Source organism: Paralichthys olivaceus, chromosome 11 (assembly GCF_024713975.1).
Source record: "Paralichthys olivaceus isolate ysfri-2021 chromosome 11, ASM2471397v2, whole genome shotgun sequence".
NCBI classification, from domain to species: domain Eukaryota; kingdom Metazoa; phylum Chordata; class Actinopteri; order Pleuronectiformes; family Paralichthyidae; genus Paralichthys; species Paralichthys olivaceus.
Window position 1 is genome coordinate 22,952,157 of NC_091103.1, and position 24,041 is coordinate 22,976,197.

The 24,041-nt window shown below is 38.9% G+C and overlaps 1 long non-coding RNA gene across 1 annotated transcript; it reads right to left on the minus strand.

Annotated features, from left to right (window-relative positions):
* Positions 1-277: 277 nt before the first annotated feature.
* LOC109630179 (uncharacterized) lies at positions 278-3,462 on the minus strand. Its single transcript, XR_002202760.2, has 3 exons — positions 3,258-3,462; positions 2,425-2,512; positions 278-2,259 (listed from the first exon to the last, which is right to left on the minus strand). It is a non-coding gene; the product is annotated as an uncharacterized lncRNA (long non-coding RNA).
* Positions 3,463-24,041: the final 20,579 nt, after the last annotated feature.

Here is a 24,041-nt window from a genome sequence, read left to right on the forward strand (position 1 = left end):
GGTGTTGTGTGTAGGTGGGTAGAGAGTGAGAGCGACAGTCAGAGCAAGAGATCAAATTCTTCATATCCCCTTCTCAAACTGTATCGTGTCTGAACAGCATCATGGTCTATTGAAGCTACTGTCAGCACAGAAATTGGTATTTCTGGCTTTTCTACTACAGATTTGCTTTCTGCCTAATGGCTGAACATCAGCTCAGAATACTGAAACTAGTGAGAAACTGATACAACCTAGAATGTTTGTTATTTTATTGAAATACTTTATTCAATGTTTTGTCAGTTATTCATAGTTTCATATTGACAATGGCTACTGGAACCACAAAATTACCACATGCCTCTACAGCCCCTCTCGGCCCAAAATAGAACCATTAAGCCAATTTTTTGTTTAACTGCTTTCATAGCATCTTCTCCTGCAGACGCAGATGTTTTCAGCAAGTAAGATCTAAATATAATAATAAAACCAACTTTACACAACTGTCTGTATCCTATCTGCACGGAAAGGCAAACCCACACAGCTGGCAACTGGCGGCTGAACATAGTTGGGGATTTAAGAGCTGAAGAGCCTTTCACATGAGTTAGTGGATACCCAAAGCAGAGCTGAAAGGAGATCTTATATTGGACTCAAACAGTGCACAGGTGGCAGGAAATATTCCACAATACTAATTTCAGATATGCATTTGCTGGATGTATAAATAAGCAACTACTAGGCACTCAATAGAGTGCATACCTCCACCAAGACCTAACCATTCAATTCAATAACGCTGCACCAAATTCCACACACTCATGGATGTGTCTCCTAAATATGATTGGTGTTCTTTGAACAGCACAAAAAAACAACCAACTACTACAAATAGTTTTACTGACAACTTAAAAACTGTTAATATGTTAGCGTTGTGTTTGCAGCATGTTTCTGTTGCCTGCAGGTAGCCAAAGAAAAAAATAATATAAGTTTAACAATAGAAATGTCCATCCTTCCATTCATCCATGATCTAAACTGCTTATGCTTTAAGCAGGACAGAAAATGATTTCCATCACAGAACTGACATATGAAGATGAACTACCACATTTAGGCCTACAGGCAATTTTGAGTCTCCAATTAAAGGTTCAGTGCGTAGAATTTAGTGACATCTAGTGGTGAAGTTGCACGTTACAACTTCCCAACATGAAAGAGAACCTGTGGAAACATTCAGTTGTCATAAAAACTTAAAAGCTGTTTAGTTTGCCCAGTTTGGGCTACTGTTAAAAACATGGCAGGCTCCATAAAGAGGACCCGCTTGTGACGTCAATATAAAGTATTTAAATATAAGGGGCCCATCCTAGGGTAGAGAAAACAATGATTAGTTTAGATGAAACACACTAATGGAAACTATGAAAAACGATTATTTTATATTCAATTTCTGCCAATAGGTCCCTTTCACCTAAATCTTACACACTGGACCTTTAACCCCAGTTTCATATCCTTGTACTGTGGGAAGTAGAGGAAAACTCAAGCAGAGACAGGTCCCCCTTTTCCACTTAATGTTTTGACAGCCATAGAACCGTCTCTTGGACAGAAAAACAGGTACAACTCTGGCACCACTTCGCTGGTCCAGAAGAAAAAAAAGCTTATGTCATGGACTGGGGGTGAGATTATCGTGACCTGACAAGACCAGTAAGACTATAAAAAATATTGTGACCACCATTTAAAATAGAAAACAGAGTTTGTGTCAAGCGTAATCGGCAAACAAAATGTAACAATTTTAATAATGGACCTTACGTGTTTAGATGCCAATATGGAGCAACAATGGAGGAGAGACGCTGTAGTCTACCATTGTGGATGCCCTGATTACAGTCGACAGGAGTATTGATGGGAAATCAGTGATGAATTGAGCGATGTATGCAGCTGTATATGAAATAATGATTGCTCTTTGGTTCTTTAAAGGTTTGCTAGTTGAACTGACTCTGAATCAGCCCTGGCACCTGGTTCATTTTGGTCAAAAGGGAAAGAGAGAACATGCAAACTAACACAGAAAGGCCCTGCTCGGCTCACAGGTTTGGCTACCATAGTAATACAATTAATATTATAATTATAAGAAAAAATAAATGTGTTGCGAAGGGGATGAAATCTCTTGGATTAGCATTAACTGTGCTGACACTGTCACGAGCATGAGGCTGCATCCTGAACAGCAAGTGCCACAGAATCATTGATCAACAGGCTCATAGTATGCTGCAGTACAGTGGCCCATGCACTGGCTCATGGGTCCTCCTGTCAGTTCCATCAGATCTGGGGAGTAAATTAAAAGATAACACAATCTGACATGTTACCTTGTGATCTGTCACCATTGTCTGACACCCCCTTCCCCACAATCCCCTTATTTCTCGCATTGTGACAAGCTGACAATAATATTCTTGGCCCCTGTGACATATCTCCGGGTAATTGGTTCCTCACCTCTGATCTCATCAAATGGGAGGTGTGAGCTGTCCGGCTGCAGGTCAGGAACACCTAATGTCCTGGGGGGGGGGCAGCTGCTTATTATCTGTTGACAAGACAACAAACAATGTGTGTGACTGACTATGATTGATATTTGTTTAATTTCATGACTGAAACATGTGATCTTGTCCTGTCTTTTGAATTAAAATTCCAATCTCAACTTAATATAACTTGAAAATGTGTAACTTTCTGTTACTTTTATTTCACACATATTTCAACAGTAGCTTGACTTTTGATTCGATTGTGAGTGCGGTCTTATCTAAAGCGATAGCTGGGACCTGTTTTGACTCAGACGAAGCGGAAATTCAACTAGTTTTGCCCTTTTTCCTTTTCCATAAGATTGCTTTTTCTCGCAAGAACAGAGACAGGCAGGGAGATGTTGCCGCTGCAAGAGCAGACAAGAGTCTTCAAAACTACATCCAATGAGGGTTTCCTGGGAAGGACACCTAGTCCCATTGGCTGCACAGAATTTAAAAATTCAGGGAAGGAAATACTATCTAATCAGCCCTTTAGTGAATCTGTGTGGATGCGTGTTCTAGTTTTATTCTCTTACTGGAGCGAGGCTCAGATTGAATAATGCATTAGCTCTGAACAGGGTGATGTAATAGAAACTACAGTCGGTCAAAGCCATGTCTGCTGAGCTTCAAGTCTGAGTCAACCTTAGTGAATGTCACATATTTATGAGAGTGATAGCTGGGTTTTCAATTCTTCAAACAGAGGCCAGGGCCTTCATTTACCTCAAAAAGGTAACTGTGGGTTTAATAAAATAAATATAATAAAGACAGGCTTACTCTTAGATTGCAGAGTTGTAGGCACAAAGAAATCCAAACTTAAAGCAAAACTCAGCAACGTGAACCAAACAGAAACTTTGGGAAACTCCAGGGAATGAAAACTGAGCCGAACAGATGCACTGACTGAGAGAACTGAGGCTGAATACACACGGGACGTTGGAAGAATTGAACACAGGTGAAGCACATGTGGGCAGAGCAGACATTTACAGGGGCAGGAAGCAGGAAAAAGACAGGAAGTAAATGAAGTAAGACACACACAAGGTACGTAACTTCAAAGTAAAACAGGAAATAACAGGAGACAAAAGTCTAAACAAACTCTCATACAAAAAGTACTGGAATACAAAAAACTAAGCATACTTTGAGCATACAGCTCCAAAAAGTGCAACAGCTAAAAACATTTACAATCCATTCATTTCAATACAAGAAAATTCAAAAGTGAATCAAAAGATCCTGACACTAACAGGCCTCATAAAATCAGTGACATCTTTTTAAATAACTCCTTTTCTTTTCTTTTATATAAATCATACAGTACAACATTTTATTAACAACACATGCATTTTATTTCTGTATTATTTAATATGATTTATACATTTCTGTGTTTGAATCCCATGTCAGCTCTGTAAATATGTAATTGAGTTTATCATTATAATTAATATTATTAGGGCTCTATTTCTTATTCCCTCTGTTTGATAAGTATATATGATTATATTCTAATAGGAGGACTTGTTTTTATCTGCTCCCATTTGCCCTTTGCTAAAACACAACTGTGTGTATCGCTGTGAATCATTTTTAGGGTCAGGTTTTAGTCGTGTTTTGGCAGAATTGAGCATCTCTAACCCAAACATTACCATTGAAAAGTCTATTAGATTATTTACACTTAAATACATTCTTGATCTAATTGTAAGGAAAAAAAATTATATACCTGCAAATGAACACACATTAAACAAAGTAAGTGTTGGTTGGTAAAGACAAGTCATTGGTGGACACTGTAGACTTTGAACTATATAAGAAAATCCCCATTTTTTACACACATCATAAAAAAAAACTGACAATGACCGTAGGCTGAAAATCCGATACAATACAATAGATAAATATTTGCTTGTGGTGTCCTTGACACAGAAGCGGCTGCCAACGAAATGATTACATTATCAGTGAATTCTGGAATTTTAACTAGCTGTTGTCCAGCTGTGATAACAGATAGAGAAAAAAACTCTGGCTGAAGGCATTTTGTCTTCCCCAGCATCCTGACAGTTTTGTTCCACTGCCCATTTGTCAACAGTGATGTCCAATCGCTCAGTGCCAGGCGGGCAAATCAGCACCTTGTCACTTTTGAAATGACAATTTGAGTCTCAGTCAAGTCTGCAACCAGTTTGTGCCTCACAGCCACTCGCTACCTCAGAGCCAGTGCTAAAAATAAAGGCAGCCAATCTGCAAAGACCGGCTTGCATGTCATCCACAACACTGACCGCATTAGAGCTCTGAGGTGACTTCCAGATTGACGACTTTTTCTTTTATCAAAAGGGAGTTAAGTAGAATTGAAAGGCTGAAAGCTCTGTGGAAGCCTATTGGACAGTGTGATAAAAAAAAAAAAAGTTTCATTCTTATTGCAAAATGATCTAAATCAAAACCAGAGGATACATCATGGACAATCAGCCATGTAATAAAAGCTATTTAAAATGACTCTGGAGCCCAAATTGAAGACATACATTATTTAACATGATGCGAAGCTTGTCACAGAGCAAATCTCATTGTGGCAATTAAGGGTGAAACACTCCTGTGATTATCATATCAGTCATCCCAGAATAAAAGCGTGTAGTCATTGTAACAATTCTATGCCCTGTGACTGTTATCACAACTTGTACATATTCCACGCACTGATGCAAGCACGTTCAATTTAGTCAAAACCAACGGACAGTTTGTCAGGGGAGAGATTCAAACACAGAAGCTAAAATCTGTTATCTTCAAGACTGTGTGTGCGATTGCCTGGTGGCAACGCTTTTGATCAGCTGACAGCTCACTCATTAAAAAGCCCCTGGATGTAAGTGCATGTTGCCAAGAGAAGCATTTCAGTGCTTCTTTTGTATCAAGTGAGTGTTAATGATGAGCTGTTGTTGCAACAATGTTGAGGATCCTATACGGCCGTTTGAAAACAAACTGCTAAGCTCACCATCTTTTTCTCCTCGTCAGCCACGAGCAAACAAAAACAGCATTTCTCTGCTTGAAGTCCTTCTTTCATTTCTTCGGTGTGAAATTGAGATCTATAGCTTTATCTCCCCTCCACCTTCCGTAAATGAACTTTGCATAACATTTCTAAAGCAGCCAGGGTCCATATTGCACACAGTGAAAATACAGTGGGTGTCACTTTTACCACCTACTACTACCCTGCGCTTGCTTTTATGAGGGGTCTAGTTTTTGTCCACAGAACCCACTTTAGCTCCCACTCCACATCGGGCCTCACTCTCCAGTCTCAACTGCTTCCTATTGTTTTGCATTTTCTGCTTTTCGCTGAAAGTCAGAAATGAGTTACTCACAGATTACTGCTGTCTGTAAATCACTGCTGAAGTCAAATATCATCAACATCAGAAGTTAAATTGCAGTAAAAGAAACAGCCACACACTGTATGGTAATTTAGTACAGAGAAAATCACCTTTATGGTATTCTGGAATAAGTGGAAATAGAAAATGTACTGAAAAGATTTGCAGTTATTCAGGGAAAAAAAGATACCTTCTTAATTTCACATGCATGACTTCCTTCCTTTAAACAACAACTACAATTTGACAAAATTCCATTTAACCAAAATTACCAAACCTGAATCTAAACCAAAACAAGTATAAAGGTGTTGATTGAACTTTGAAACACTGTCAGGTGTTTATTATTATGTCCATCCAACACCAAGATGGAGCTGCAGTATCTAGGGGCCAGATGTCAAATTTACTTTACATCCCATTTTTATAGCATCAAATAACTAATTAAAAACAAACTTCATGGAGAAATAATCCTGGGAAATAAATTGAAGATACATCAGTGTCATAAGAACAAACTAAAAGCACAGAAACCATCTTTAAAAACATTTAGCATGCAGGCGTCTAACTTTAGTTAACATGAAAGAGACAAGGTTTATGACCTTTACTGCAGCCAGCCACAAGGTGGCAATCCAGAGGGGTTGGCTTCACTTTTGTTTGTCATGTCCATCTTTCTAACTGTTGCAGTCTATGGGATATAACGGAAACAAATCTCTAATTATATAATGTAGTGCAGTTCAAAAGAATAAAAAATTATATTCTCGAAAATTATAATAAAGTGAAGTTTCACTGAAAACTATTTCAATTATAAACCTTAATATACTATATTGCAGGACTGTGTGTATGAATTAACTGATAACTGAGTGCACATGTTACAGTAACGTTGTTCCTCACTTCTTGTTGTCTAATGTAGAACCTCATAGCATTATCACAAATAATAAAAATTTGTGGAATCGTGTGTGTCAAAATCAGAAACTTCCCTCAGATCCTGTCATGAAATAAGCAATTAACTTAAATATGCACGGGACCAATTGAACAAAGCAGCCGGCCAACTCTCTCTAGTCCCGTCTGCTAAGCACTTAGTGGAGCCGGTTGTTCCAGTCACAACATAAGGATTGAAGCCTGTCTCGGGCTAAAGGTGAGCTTTGAATATTTCACCCGAAATTAGATTTATGTAAATGCAAGATATGTGCCATGCACTCTGCTGTGCTGTTTATTTTTCAAGTGAGTTGAGGGAAAATGAAAGATGGCGTGTTCTCAGGCAGGCAGCATGGGCCCTTGAAGGAGACCAGATGACTGATATGTTCAATCCCACTTTATTTGATTAACTTGTTTTCCTTGTTTCGTGAGAGAGACGTTCGAGATCTCCCCAAAGGAAAAAAAAAAGGAAAAGATGATACTGATTCTGTGATGCATTGAGATGGCCGCTGACATCTTGTAAAATTGCATGACCCATTGTTTGACACTGATTAGTTAAGATTGTTCTGGAGCATCCAAATCAGATGCCAACAAGTCGAGCTTTCTCAGTTCATCTGTTTGTCTAATTATAGGATTGAATATGTGTCTTTTTTTAATAAGTTGTCAAAATGTGGACTTTAAATAGAGATAATCGTGAAGTTCCTGATCATGTCAACATTTTGATCCAAACCAGTGCTTAAATTATTTCTTTTGTGGAATTATAAAGTAGCTGTGTGATAATCCAAGTGCAATAAACTCAACATCAGGTATTAATGTTCAAACTATCCATATTTTGCAGACTTTGACACAAAAATGTCAAACATATCAATCATAAAAGAGGAAATGTCAAATGTAAAGACATTTTTATAAAATGGATTTTAAATTGACATTTGGTGGTTTTCTTGTGTCTCTTGCATTAGCGTGTTTGGATTTGTAACTGCACTGCATGTATTTTGTGTTGTTATGTCTGTGAAGGTCTTTGTAAACCTGTTGCTGTATTCATAAAGTTTATTTTATCATGATTATTATTATTGTTACTTTGTGTGTGTTGAATCTTTAGGAACCTAAATAACATAAGATTTAATTCCCAGCGCAGGATGTGGTCTGACGTTCACATAACAGACAGAAAGGTGTGTGCTGTTTTATTGCAGGAGTTATTTTATCTAATTTATTATGTCATTTCATGTAGTTCTTACTACAAAAGTCAATTGGTTTTAATTAGTTAAATAAAAATAGGGTGAAACATCATGATTGAAAGCTGAGACTGACTCAGGATTGGTCAAGTGTACTGGCGAGATCTTGCTCCGGCTCCAAATATGTAAGATGGCGAGATTCATGCTGCCGTTATTTTGAAATCATTTCTGTATAGTGGGAGATGGTGGAAACACGTCATCCATCTTTATATATGCAGTCTATGGTCTTTACCTACATCTTTGTCAAAATTATTCACAAGAAGTACAGACTTAATGGCGACAGGCAGAAATGTGCATAATTGTGAAGTTGAGAGCATTTAGACATTATAAACAATGTGAAGTCTGGCTGAAAGGATTCAGCTCTCTGGCCCTCTGAAGCAATTCTGTTCAGTGATGTGATTTTAATGACAATTCAGGAAGAGGCTATTAAGGTTACAGTCTCCTTCCTCATTGCCATTCGCTTTATGCTGTCCCCAGTGTGCTGGGGAATTTCCATTTTATTAACCAAGCTACATGAGCTGGTTAAAATATCAGAGTCCTGTGTTTCCAATTATTCTCAATTTCTATTTCTACATTTAAGATGTGTGATTAGACCTTTGGTGCACCGAAAGATATCAAGGATGAACCAAAATTCGAAAATGAATAGTGTTGGCCCAGAGAGTCTCATCTTGTCTTTTCTCCTTTTCACTGTCAATGATTTGATCTTGTGCTTTATGATGGTACAGTGGGTCAGTGTCTTAATCACAGCGCAGAACATCTTCCAAAGTAACTTTGATGTTTTCAGTGTGACGCTTTGCCTCAGCAAACGTGATTCAGGGATGGATTCACGGACCCTTTGTGGCGTGGATAAAGTCCCCAGACTAGAACTTTTTGGCTCTAATGAGGCCAGTCTCACTGTGTATGAGTACATGAGCGTCCTTGATCTGCAAACACATCAAACTTCTGTGACATCAGAGTGGAGAGATACTTTAAGAGGAGTCAGCGCACTGGAGCCAAGTTGCCTGCTTGATATTCTTTTTATGGCCGGGGTGAAGAGGTAATCCTTATCACCCAGACTGCGAAGAGACGGTGGCTCAGTGTTTTCATTGCACAATCCAGAATGTCATTTCATCAATATTCAATTTGCATTTCGCATTTTGATTCCATGCTGAAATGCCACACTGTGTAAGTAATAGTTAGGCTCAACAGTGCAATAAATGTTTGACTTAGATGTGACAAACTGACAGGGATAACAAGATGATTTTCTGTGTCTGTGGGCTTAGGTTGTTGTAATACCAGTGCCATGCATTTATTCAGTACCAGGTGTTCTAGGTTTTTTTTTTTTTTCAGCAAGTAACTCAAATGAGAATAGCATTTCTGTCCCTCACATCCAGGCTCACTAAAACATCACTTTGTTAAATTGGAGAGCCACCAGGCAGGCCCACAGCCATGGTGAAGGCCTGTCATGAGTAGGCTGTTTTCCTCAATAAATAGCTTATTGAAGTGCCTTATTTCCTTTTAAAATTCAGCTCTAATTCTCATCTCCACAGCATAGTGATGCAGCCCAACGCCCACGGAAGGACTCCCTATAAAGGCTCCAAATCCCTTTAGGATGAATCTGTTATTGTGAGAATCTAAACCAATGGTGTTTATATAACAAAAAACCTGTAAGCACCTGCAACCTTCCTCTTATTCGCTGTTATAGAATGACATGAAAAATCACCCATTTTTCCTCTCAAAACCATGCAATAATTGTTCCATTCGACAATCTCAGGGAAATAAGGTTTGAAATGCCAATCAACATGTGCTGCATACTGTAATAAAGGCAAGCGTATAACTGCCTGCACAGATGGAATGACAGGGCAGAAAATAGACTTGTCAAGGTGAAGCTAGCACCTGAAGCTTTTACTAGGAATGAAGATGGAGTGGCTCAGTAGCAATCATTTGAAATCTATATTTTTCGTATGGGCCAAACGTGTCACAAAATGAAAATCCTAGTATGCGCCTCAATTATAACATTTTACAATTATTATTATTTTTTTATTTAGCCTTTCAATTTTGGTCATGCAACAACTAATGTCGCTCCACAGCTTTTCAGCAAATGCCCAGATTTGGATTGACACTGCAATCTGTGCTCTATGACTGGCACGTCGACATGCTGTCAGTCAGCCTGTCAGCAGAGCAACAGTGCCATCTACGGTGGAATTGCAAATGAGCCTGGTCACCCGTGACACAGTGATGACATGATTGGACTGCACAGTTCCCCAGTCATTACCAGACCAATAAAGACTGGTTTGTCCATATTAGTAAAAATGAGTGTTTTAATGCCTGACAAAATCTAATGGCAGAGAGAGGTGTATGTAATGTGCTGGAACCACATTATGTCTTGGCAACACGTCGTAATGATCTGTGGACGTTGCCCCGCTCTTTACAAAAAAAAAAAAAGAAGGACGTTCACCCTCACCACCCTTTGTTAAAACTTGCTATTAACCCCGGATCATGGTGAGCAGGCATTCTTCTTTATGCCAGGACATCGTATAGGAAATGTGAAACGCTGTGAGGAGATCGCAGGCAACTACAAGCAGTAATGGAGCATACAGTTCTGCAATTTGCATGCTGTGATAGGTAGAGAGACAAGGCCATCATAGTCTTTCGCTTCTCTTCAAGGTCACGGAGTACGTCCTGAGATGCGAGTTAGTGAACTTTCAAACAATCACGCATGTGCAGGGTGAGAAATTGCTTTTACACAGCGTGCACACAAAAGGCAGCGCTAACTATGCTCCCAGTGGGGAAAGGTATTTTTAATTAAAATAAAGTTATGTAATTAAAGTCATAATAATAATACATTCTTTAATTATGAAGTTCACTCAGTAACGTTTCCCTGATTAGATGCCCAAATATGGATGAGATTAACAAGATGTGACATAGAAAAAAAATGGGTTCCAGAGGTGCTGCAACTCTATCAGGACATATTCCTTCTGTGGGGTTTATAGGCTTACATGGATTTGTGGGGATATTGCTCATTCATTTTTAGAAGAGTGTGAAATCCCTCTTCATGTAAATGAAACAATCAATATTAAATTAATAAACCGTCTCACACCATACCGCCTAATGATTTCCTAAAATTCAGGCGGAAGAACAGAATTTAAAATCCATATTAAATTCATTGTATAACGCCCCTCCTCACACCTCAAATCCCAATTTCGAAATCCAATTTGAGGTTTTAATCAGAAATTGCTATGCCTCCATAACCCAGTCATCATCAGTGAAGAACAAAAACCAATTATCAGCCATTCACACACGCTTCCTTTTAAAAAAAATCATTCGTCATTGATTACATAAGAAAAATGGAAAATGCTTAGTTGATTCAACATCCTTCATTATCACATTCACGGAAATACAAACACCAAAAGGTCTTGTATGCAGTTAGATGAACAAGCAGGAGACAAGAGCAGGATTCATATGCCACTTGTCAATGCTCATTTATCTTGCTGACCCCACGTGTACCCTCAATTTATGATGGCAATGAAACCAAAAATATAATTGGAGTATTGCGCTTATAATGGAATTTCAGGGCCACCGGGGGCAGAGTGTTGCCCACCTCGTGACAGCATAAAACAAATCCTTGACCATAGAAAGGGTTTGCTTTAATTCTGGTCCCATAGCGCGCTGAAATTCAACCCAGATATCGTTTCCAGTGAGGGAGGGAAGTCCATTAGGTTGCAGCAGATGTATTTCAGGAGCTTGGAAACCACCAAAGACATCTTTATAAGCATACATTTTTGCAGTGCAGGCTTTCTACCAAATGACCTTCCGCTCAGACTGAGTCCATACTGAGCAGCAGTTTTTACAATCATATTCATGAGCCCTGCTTTATGGGACTCATAAGGCCACCTTCATCCAGGAGCATAATATGTTTGTGTGAGGGGTATAAAGCACATAATGTGCAGTAAAATGTGTCCTTTAATGAACTTTATAGAAAGATTGAAGCGTCCACAGAGCCATAAGTACAGAGCACATAAAAAATGGCTAATGGCAACTTCCTGTGCAACTACTAATAGGGCAAGTATTCTGTCTGGTCTTCACCTCTGCTCTGCTTTCTATTTTAAAGATTAGAAATCCAAACACAATCATGGTCAAGGATCATGCATCTTGACTTCCCATAATTCTTTTTTACAAAAGCAGGGACAATAAAAAGTACCAGGGTTCATTTTAGGGCTTTTGGATTTCTACTGCAGGCCAACCCTATAGATAGTATATAAAGATGGATGACATGAGTGTTATTCGAAGGCGAAGCCAAATGACTTGATCGCCACCTGTGAGTGGCTGCAGTACAAGTCATAAATCTCACCTCCTCAATGTTAATGGATGGGACATGGACCAAACTATCAGGTTTCTATCGGGTTTCTAATCTCCTTCGTTTGAGGTAGCTTTTATCACACTGATGTATGTTCAAGCATTCGTGTTTCTGGTAAGTTTGGTAATTTATTTATTTGATGCCATAAAAAATTGTGTGTTTCATCATGATTGACAGCTGAGATCTCGATACTGCAGCTCCCTTCCTGACTGCTACTGCACAGGCTCAAGCACTTAATGTGCGTTCATATCTAGCATACTTTGTGTCTGGATAGTGGGAATGCATCATCTATGGTCCACACTTAAGGCTTAGGATAATAAAAGGCCTGATACATTCCATTGCTGAACAAAACAGTTCTAAAGAAAGTAACATCACAACATATTCAATTTCCAACTGCATTTAGTGTTTGTCTTGAGTTTGATCTCAGAATTATCTCATCGTATCAAACCCTCTGAAATCTGTTGCGTGCCATGAATCAGGCGTGACACATGATGGATGATAGTGGTGTAGGAGTTGAGAGGACTGGTGGACAGGGCAGACCCTTACACCTGAGCAGCCAGGGATGGCCTGGCCACATGCTGTTCGCATCATTACACAGCCTCAGCCTAGACCTCTGGTGCAGCCCTGATTGATGGGCTCCACCGGGCCAAACGGCCCAATGGAGGCGTTCCATCCAGACTATAGCCTGGCCCATCCATCTTGAGTCCCTAGTAGATAGTCATGTTACAGTGTGTCTCATCTGGAGCTGGGCTGCTCAGCCTTAATCCCATTCCCTGATTAAATGGGCCACTGCATGCACAGAGGGCAGCATTCAATATTGTCTGCTAAATTGCCAGCAACACTCCAGGAAGTGGGAAGGAATGCAACCCAACATAAATACAACACAAAATATGTCACTTATTGTGATTATTACATGGATCGTGTAAGAGATGATGGTGTCCAGTCTGCTGGAGGTGATATTGATCCACAGTAAGTAATCACACGAATAAAATGAGGATTCATGACAATTCACAGACCTAAGATCTGCAGAGGATACGGGCGTAAGATGGATAAGGACCATTCAGATGAGCTTGTTGAGAGAGAAAGATATCAAGGAGGTTTTGTAAGAAAAACTGCTACAGCAACATAATAGATAATTATATAGATAGATATATTAATTTGGCAATTTGAATTAATTGTCTAAGTGTTTTCTTTTGCAGAAGTTGAGGTATGATGGGCTGATTTGAACCCAGATATTGTTTGTGATTATGTCCAGTATGAACATTAGATAAGAGTACATACAAACAATAAAACACTGCATTGCGCAGCATTCTATTGTGATTACTTACACAACAAACTTAAAAAGCATAAATACAACCAACAAACATAAACATAATAACCAACATAACAATGCCATTCCTATTGTGTCATATTTCTTAAAGTAAAATGCTGTGAGGTTGTTTTTCCTCTTCTTTGTATTTGTTCTTTGAACAGCATGTACTTCATCTGTGGTTGATGCTGGAAAGCTAATGAAGATAGCAATGGTAAGCCAGTTTATCAAATCATACCAAATCAAAATCAAGTTGGATAAGAACAATGTTTTTGAAGCAAAAGTTAGATTCCTGCATTAGTTTAAATGTAAAGTACTATGTCTGCTCTGGTTCGATGCAGTCTGGCTGCTCTCTGTGGCTGTTCTAGCCAAAATAAAAGATGTAGATTCGATACCTATCAATAAAATTGGTGCTCATCTCTCAACACAGGTGGGAGGGGTATGAATTACATTTCCCTCAATCTATCCTGAATGACTTCCTGAAATGTTTTTTTGACAGTGTGCTTTGTGTGCATCAACATGCAGCCTGTGAGATCATTTTCCAAACATGACAATTACCGATGTGTCATTTCTCCGTCCACAGGGAAGGAATGGCTATAACAAATGAACGCCTTCCTGCCTGCCCCTTCGGATGCTCTGCCACTGCAGCCAGATGCAGCAACCAGATGCACACAGCTTGTCTGCTACCTTGCCGCCTCAATAACTCTCATTACGGTAATTGTTGCTTAATGTTTTCATAATCTGCTGCTTACAAGAAACTGTTTTCCTTTCTCTAATACCACAGCTAACTCCCCACGGTCCTATTCGTGATGCTATTTTTTGAAAAATCATTATTATTTTTTTTCCATGCCAATAATGAATCAGGAACTGTCCCAGCTGGCTGCTGTCCCTGATCGAAGAAAGTCTTGTGTTGAAGCGCTGCCGGTTTGAAAGAGCGTCAGAGCTATCACAGAAAGGCCAATGGATTCCACTCTGGTTTAATGAGTCACTCACATGCCAAGCTGGCACCAGCTTCCAGCATCTGGCACTTGGGTGGCCGTGCACATTCACAGAGTTTACTTACATTTCACCTCTGCTGTTACTCAGAATGAGCGATTGCCTACTTAGCCCGGCTCTACAGGGCGTTTTCCTCCTGAAGACATACTCTGAAAGTGTTCAATTGGAATGATGATTTCAATACCACAAGGTAGAGTAAACTCTATTAAAGCCTGTGTGTATATATATATATATATATATGGCCAGAAATGTATTTATTTTCATGCAAAGATTTCTGTTCACCCCAGAGGGTTAATTAGTGGGCAATTATTGTTAAAACGTCTTTACAGTGTGCTGACAATTACCCACTCATCATCTTCATCATCTGTGATTCTGAACACAATTCTGAGATAACTTCAGGTGTATTAAAAGCCAGGAGCTGCTTATACACTGCAGGCAACTGAATAATAATTGGATTTCTTATTATAAACGTATAGCATATGTTCAAAGTTCAAAATAGGCACCATATATATATATATATATATATGGCCAGAAATGTATTTATTTTCATGCAAAGATTTCTGTTCACCCCAGAGGGTTAATTAGTGGGCAATTATTGTTAAAACGTCTTTACAGTGTGCTGACAATTACCCACTCATCATCTTCATCATCTGTGATTCTGAACACAATTCTGAGATAACTTCAGGTGTATTAAAAGCCAGGAGCTGCTTATACACTGCAGGCAACTGAATAATAATTGGATTTCTTATTATAAACGTATAGCATATGTTCAAAGTTCAAAATAGGCACCACACTCTGTTATAATGACCTCACTTACTGTTATTTCTAATTCCAATAGTATTATTATGATATTATGGTTTTTCAAGGTAGGTTTTCTGTGACTTAGGACTAAAGGATAATAGTTTATTAATTATTGTCACCAGGCAGCTCTTGTCTACAACTCTGCTTGCCTTAAAAAAAAACTTTACATCAATAATATAAAATACGTTAATATAAGATATCCTTTATTCATACCAGAAACATCAGTTTAAAAAAATGAGACAATAAATAAAATACAAGCACAAGGAAATATAACAAATAGTGATGCTATATACAAAGTAACACAATGTACACAGGATGGCAAATATTGAAATTACATGTGAAAATAAAGATAATGAATACAAACGTACATCCAGCAATGGAGAACTTTTTTATGCATTACATTTTGAATATATTTCGAGTTGCGTGGATGTGATGCATTTTCCTCAAGTAGTGAAGATAAAGTAATGGTAACACTGTTGAACCATTTCCCCTTTTATTAAAATATTAAATTCTCATCAACTAAACATTTTCTTTGCTCTGAAACAGATGATGTTTGAAATCTACGACAGTGTTTCCTTTACCAGTGCGTCTGCAGATCATTCTTTTGTCTTTAATTATCTCACATGTGCATTCTGGCAGCCCGTGACATTTACCAAGGGCTTTTTCACTAAGTCACAGGGTGGACCGAGATGCCATTAGGTGATAAGGTTCATTTATTGTGGGCCTCTCATCAGCACATTTTCCTGCCTTAAGGCATAAAATACAATCCACACTGATTAGCATCAGCCCCATATCAGGAGAAACATAATAGCCCCACTCTGAAGGTGAACCTTTTGAGGGCACAATCTTTACTCAACACACACAATTGCCACAGATTTTTTTTCTTCTCGCAGTTAGAGGATTATCTCTGCAGTTTGTGTCTTGATTGTCGATCGCACATGGGTGAGATGGAGTTATTTCGTATTCACGTAACGTCAATGTTGAATTCTGTAATTAGATTAAGGAGTAACGGCATGTCCTTCATACTTACAGCTTGATGTAATGTTGCTGTCAAGGTTTATTAATTGATATAAAGACAAATTAGAATCGAGCCAAAGTGTTTCTGCGGACTCAGTAATTGAAACGATGCAGTCCTGTTTGCCCTTGGGAACAAAAAAGGAAAACAGCCGCAAGTTTGTTTTCACCTGCTTCCTATATCTATGTCTGTGTTCCACTCATATGTGACAGTACAGAGAATTAAAAATATAAAAATAAAAATACATAAGAATATGCCTTTTCTCCCACTGTGCCGAGCTATCTAAAAATCTGACGTGATCCATTACAAGCTGGAGTGACACAATCTAATAAGGATTGTGTAAGAGAAACCACCTCCAGCGTTTGTTAGTGGATGTAATGGTTAGGACATCTAATTACTTGGGTTGGTTATCTTTGATTTATTCTAGTCATTCCTATCACTCCTTAATTGGCTGAAATCAACAGTCCACATGGAGACAACCCCCCGTGTAAAGCCATTGTGACAGAATTAACCGGGCGCCACAGAGGGGGGTTTAAAAACTTGCTGGAGATGGTCATATTTTCTATATTGATAAATCAGATAATAGAGTTGTAATTAGACACATCACGTTGTTTGGGAAGCATCCAGACAACTTGTGAGTGAATCATTCACTCGGAGCTCAAGGTCTGAAAGAGAGATGATAAATCTTATACGTAAGTGAGTGTCTGCTCCAGATGTGTGTATATTTACTGAGGGTGGGAAAAACATGAGTCAGCCAATGTATAATAAACTAATACGGTAGACTGCATACCTCCTCTAGCTTAAATGCAATCAGGCTGCACCAGATTTTACACATGGGTATCAGTTTCAGAAAAATGCCATCAAGATCCATGATTTATTGATGAAAATGTCAAAAAACTAAGTCAAGTTTAACTTAAGTTAAAGAATGTGAAAAATAAACCTTGGATCTTCCACTATGTTGGGATCCTGGTGGATATTTAATGTCATCCTTCTAGACCCATGTTCAGTCCTTCCACCAAGTTTTGTGGAAATACATTGTTAGTTTTTGCAAAATCTTGCTGACAAATAAACAAACCAACCAAAAGGAACAGTCTCCTTAATTTGAATCATGCTGCTGCAGATTATGATGAATTATTCCCTTGGAAAAGTGTTGAAAAATGCCCTCACAATGTTGAAGAAAGAGGGGAAAAAATCCTGGATCCGCCCCCTGGTCCAGCTCCAGACCAGAAATGTTTTACCTGATGTACACCACATCGTTCTGCCAAGTTTTGTCGAAATCCATACTCCAATTTTTGTATTATATATATCATATGGGAGAAAACACAAACGTCTTTGCGTAGGCATAGACTGTCAACAAAGATGGACAACACATCCCTACCTTCTGCCACCATCCAGAAGGGAAGCCAATACCCGGTAGGATGCTGCCATCTTGCGCTGATGATGTCATTTATAGCCAGAGACCAATCGCAGTCAGCCTCACCTTTCAATGTTTCCCCCTGTTTTCACAGCGTCAAATAACTCAATAAAAATAAATTTACCAGAAAAATGTTGACTTGAACAAACATCAGTGTGATAATAACTTCATAAAATAATAGAAACCATCTTTGAGAAAAATGTGTTTCATGTCATGGGTCATGTCCCAATCGTTAATATGGAGGTGAAATGTATGCCCTATACTGCATTAAGCCACCAGGGGGCGATCGAGACATTTTGGCTTCACTTCTGGGAAGTTGTGTCCAACTTTATATCAAATTAAAATATAAATAAATATATAAAAAACATCTCAAGTAAACCTATCGTAGATCGAATGTAAAATTTACACTGGCCTGTTCTTCTGTTGCCATTTGTCTGCAGGCATCATTACGCCAATGCAAAACAAACAGTGGGCCAGCTGACTGAGCAGGTCAGACAAAAAACAGCAGTTGTGGAGAATTCAGGGGGGACATCAGTTCGATCAGCAGCAGGGGAGGAGGAAAGAGACGGAACATGAAACTGAAGAGATATATGGAGAGAATCAATAAACACAGAGCTGCTATGAACAGGTTGTGACAGATGGACTCTCTCTCTTCCACTCTCTCTCTCTTTCACTCTCTCTCTCTCTCTCACTCAGACTGCAAATATCGTTTGGACTGTTGTGTTGCTGAGCCAAGTTTTGTTTGCAGTTATGCTTTTTGGAATTCACAAGCGTATGAGGACAATATGTTGAATTAAATATAAAGTTTGGCTTTTAGAATGTTGAGGAGGAGGAGAAATAGATGATTTCCTATTGAAGCAAGATCATTTGAAAACGACAGATTCAAATTTCTTAGCCCACAAATAAAGCACGAGACATTTCATCCATCTTGCTGAAAAAATATAAAAATAGGAACAAAAAATGTAAATACAAAAACTACTATGAGCACCAGGGGATGTTGTGCGTAAGCACTAGAGACTTGATTGTGCATAGTACATTTAGCCCGTTATATGCCACAGGAAGTTAAAGTGTCATGAATTCTTTAGTACGACCCCTAATTTACAATGTGAAATTAAAAATAACCAGATTAAATGTTAACAATGAACAAATAGGTGGACCTTGGTTTGGACTTTCAGGTGTGAAAACACCCTCAAACAGAAACTAACCGTCAAAAACACTGAGCTGAATTACAGTAAGCGTCAAAAGAGTAAGATAAGTTTGGAAGAATTAAGTAACATCTAGTCAGTGGCTGCTTTTTCAGATTCTTGTTGGTTCATGTTTCTGGTTTACTTCCTCCTCTGGTGAACTTTGGGGTCATATCTACTTCAGTAGGTTTTCTGCCCAGTGTAAGTCCATTGACTCCCTCCAAGACTCCCACTGTAAGCTCCTGCAGCTGCTGCAGTAAACGTCAGTACACCAGCTTTTGCTCATTGTGCAATATTCCACAGTCCTTGAACATTAAATTAGATTCTGCTGAGAGTATACCCCTGGGTTAATCCTCTGTGATAAAACTAGTTGGATAAAAATTAATAAAAAGGCATCACAACCTCTTCAAATGCATAATTATCTAATTTTTGGCTACAGGCTCTTTTTTGTTGGGGGAAGATGGTTAAACACAAAAACTTTTTCCTTCACAAGTAGGGATGCCTCAGACTTGTGGGAATAAACAGATTTGTTTTTCAAACAGATGAAAACCATGGTGACATCATCATGCCAAATCAGGAAGCAGCAGGTCCTGAAGACCAGCAGACCATGACTCCTCCCACCGTCTGTGCTGCACAGGGCAGCTCTGACCAGAGGACGGCCAGACTGTAAGAAAAGCACAAACCCAACAGAACACACGTTTACAGTCCCAGGACAGCTCAGGCACACGGTGCTGAGAACACGGTGTGATGTTACACTGGGAGTTGTGTGATTGATTTCGGGACAAAGGAATGTTTCACTCTGTTAAATGTAATGTAATGTAAACACCAGGCTTTGATGCCGCTGCCTCAGAATCAAAGCACATGAACTTTTCTGTGGTTTAAACATTACACTGCGCAGTCACACACTGACACATCCATACAAGAAGAGGCACAGATACTAATTATGCCACCAAAAGTAGCTTCAGCAGAACAAATTGCAATTCAGCAACATGACCTCATGTTTTGAGTGGAGGGTACATAGCTGCAGTCATAAACTGGCTAGCTCGCTATGATTAAACCACAGACTGTTATGAAGATAGTCGATGTGTCTCCACTCCCCTCCACTATCTAGAAATGAAACCAAGATATTGTATAAACACACCATCTTGTGTCAATGTGGTAATCTGGAGCCAGGGTCTGGGCAGTAGTGATCGAGGGATCCGCAGGAATTGTGGTCCAGCCTAAATATGTCCTTGACTAATCCCAAGTCAGTCTCCGCTGTCAAATGGGACATTTTTGTAGAATCAAATAACTAATTAAAATCAAAACTGAAAATAGAACAGATGAACGTACAGAAGTGTGTTGAGATCTATACCTAAGATGACAGAAACCAATTTTGAAAATACTTGACTTTTAAGTTTTGTCAATGTCCAATCTGCCAACATGGAGGAGGCAATGTTTCTGATCTGTACTGCAGCGATAGATAATGGCTGTTGCCGCCTTCCACTGTTTGTTTCGGTCACTCATTATGGATCACAACTGTTCATTTGAATAAAAATAAGACTCCCATGATCCCACGCTGCATCACGAGGACATCCAGCCAGGTTTTTTGTTATTGTTTGGATTGAGAATATACTTATTTAAAGTCGGACTCCTTGATGTCAGACTTCAGAGGATGTTCAAAGTTAATTCCGAGTTAATTAGCCTATTATCAATTTGCAAACTATCTATCACAAAAGAACAAACTCAACAATACAGACTGAAGAATTCTAATAATGTATCTGAAGGTGTTTTTCTCCCTCCTATTTAAACCAGCATTCAGAGACGGTTCCCTTGATCATTCATTTTCATCCTCAGAGTTGATGAAGCATTATTTGTTCGGGCTATTATTAGTTCACGCTTTCAGTTTCATCACTAACTCCAAAGCCATCTCATGATAATCTCTGGAATGACACTGAGATGATATTACACAGTGTGTTCCACGCCTGCAGATCACCAAAGCCTCTGCAGTGGAGCAGGGCCAATGCATTACGGTGCAGCTAATACAGCCTGCACAGCACAGGTATCATTGAGAGATTACATTCAGACACACGTGGCTCATTAAGTCCCAATGTCATATGTATTTTGAGAATCCACCCAAGTGAAACTGTGCACCTTTCATATTGTCTTCAGCTCCAGGAGCAGAGGTTTTTCAGAGAACACTAATGAGCCATTGCTTTGATTTAAATCTGTGTGACAAAAGCACCTTTCCTGTTATTACCTCGTCGAGGAATATGCAGCGTAATTGTCCTCTGTCGACTACAACTCTATAATTTATATCAATCATGATTGAGGGAGCGTCAAGTGAAGCAAAATGATATGAAGGAAAGGGATCAGGCCAAAACCTGGGAGGACAAAGTCATATTTGTTTGTTTTTTTATTTCTTTATCTCGTTTTATGTCAAACATCATATGCAGGGAAATATCTACCGACTAATTCCACAAACGTGTGTGTCTGTATGTGAAAAACAAAATCTCACAAACTGTTCCACTTATCAACTTCACAGTTGGCTTGTGTTTTGGAAATTGCCCAAGAAAGTGCAGCGCGGAGTTTGGTGCATTTTGAATGCACGCTCCGTTTCAGGATTAATAAAGATGGAATAAATCAGAAACCAGCGCTCTGTAGCAGTCAGTGGGGCCGAGGTTGAGCCTGTCTTCCTCTACATCCTTAGATATTTTAAGACTTTGCCACAGAAGGACTTAGAAAATGCTATGGTAAAAGCACAATGCTCGTTTTGTTGCTGCAACCCTTTATATCAAGATGAATAACAAAGCTTTTATTTTGAAAAGTTGTGGCGAAAATCATATAAACTTAGATATAAACCACACTTGAAGAGAAATAGAACAAGTATAATACATTTTATGAATAACATGGACCATAAAAATCTTCACTGCAGATAAACCAGGTAGAATTAATTTTTCTAACTTCACTCTTCCGCATAGACTGTTTATAAAAAGATCTGCACACTGTAACCACTCACTCCCTCATTCCCAACAGGCAGGTTTAGAATGAGCACTGCACAAGTATTGTAGAAATGAGCGAGTTTGTTCTTCAGACATCATTAAAGCACAATCTCTTGATTTTCATTAGAGGAGAGGCATGCTCATTAGCCCCGCCCCCTGCATTTATCAGCCATCGTGTGATTGTGGCGTGTCCCATTACAGTCTAAAACTCGCCCTTTAATTAAAATCTACACATTTCAATTAGCATGAGCTCAAGATTCATGTATGTTAATTACTCAATTAAACAGTGGGTATTAGCATTATGGGGCCAAAAGAAAAAAAGACGGGAAAAAACCCTTGAGTGGTTTCCTGTTGTCACCGCCTGTACGTTGATGGTTAGTGGTGACATTAAATGACACCTACACAATACAGGAAGAGGCACCGGGCTGACATCAAAGTGTCAGGTTTTGGAGCACACGACAAGTCACAGCAAAGGATTCACCCAGTTATGATTACAATTTCTCTGCAAATGATCTCGTAAACTGCTGTGATGAGAATGCTTAATTTTCGTCTCAACATAAAATGAAGAGCAGTAATGAAATATCTGCCTTTATCACCTGTCAGGACGGAGCATCACAGCATGGCTAAATAGCAACATGCATATCCATTAATGCATATCCATTAATCGGCGATATAAAAAGTAACTCGGCCGTGGTATAATAACAGCAATGTTTGGTTTCCTTCTTCAGTAATGTTAATGCTGTATAACAGCTGACTCAGTGTAAAATTCATTATTGTTTCACATGATTATACAAGATTTATGAAAATGTAATAAAGAGTCAAGCAAACCTTTGTGTTTAATTTATTTTTCAGTCAACGTGGTGGATGACAAATACGGAACAGTATGTGATTTACCATATAATCATCAGACACGGACATTTCATGCAATTGTTTTAGTAGTGATGCTCGAAATGCTATTAAAATAATATCTTATCCACAGAGGCTCCAAAATCAAGGAAACTGAAAAATTCCTTGTAGGATGGCAGCGCCCCTTATCCAGGCTTCATTTATTTACAGTGGGAGAAAGTGGGGATTTGTTGTCCATCTTTATTTACAGTCATTGTGTTGCAATAGATTCAGGTCTACCTTCATTGTGAAGAAAATGAACACAGGAGACTCATCACAAAAACTTTCTTTACCTTGGCTTTACATTTTACATCAGTTTCTTTTTGAGTCTGTCACTGACGGACAAGCACATTGAATTCATTCCAGCAGCCCAAGGCTTCTCTTTCCATATTTATAACATATTTGCAAAAATATGTGGCTCATCCGCTGTTTTACAATCAATAGAAAGTCCCAGAGAAATTAATTAATAAGGTCAGAGCTGAGGTTGTTGTGAGTTCAGCCTTACCTGACCAGAATTAAGTGGCTAAGGTAAGTGAGAGCTTTCAGTTTGTTCTTTCAAATGAGTTGCTGCAGGCAAACAAATAAAAGCTGCCAGTCTGAAGCGCTAGAGTCACAGTCAGAGTTTCCATTTTATAAGTTTTTAGCCTATTAAAGAAAGAAAGCAGCAAACTGTCAGTGTGATTATTTAGTTTATGCAGTCTTGTATCAAAATATTTACACTCAATTCAAGGAACTACCTGACGAGAATCAAAATTAATCAAAGAAAGAGTTCAGCACGCAGGAAAGATTATGCAGACTGTTCTTCCTTGAAGCCAAATATCTCTGATACGAATGCTGCCATCTTGTGTAGAATGAGAATGCAGAGTAGCGAACGGGGGTGGAGCCGGGATATCGCGGTCTCACGATATACAAGCTAGTCAGTCTCAGACTTTTCACCCCGTTTATAACATAATTTAACTAATTAAAATCAAAGTTAGAGTTGGACATTACACATAAAAGTGATAAGAAGTTCCTCAAACTGGGAGAGAACTCAGATACGCGTACCTCCGCCATGGCAGATCACCATATTGCATTTACATGTATCGCATCTGATACATGTACACAGAAACCGTTAAAAGGAATATTTGTTACCGTAGATCACCTTCCTAAAAATACTTATTGTGATTCACAAAATGTGGATCATGAGCTCAA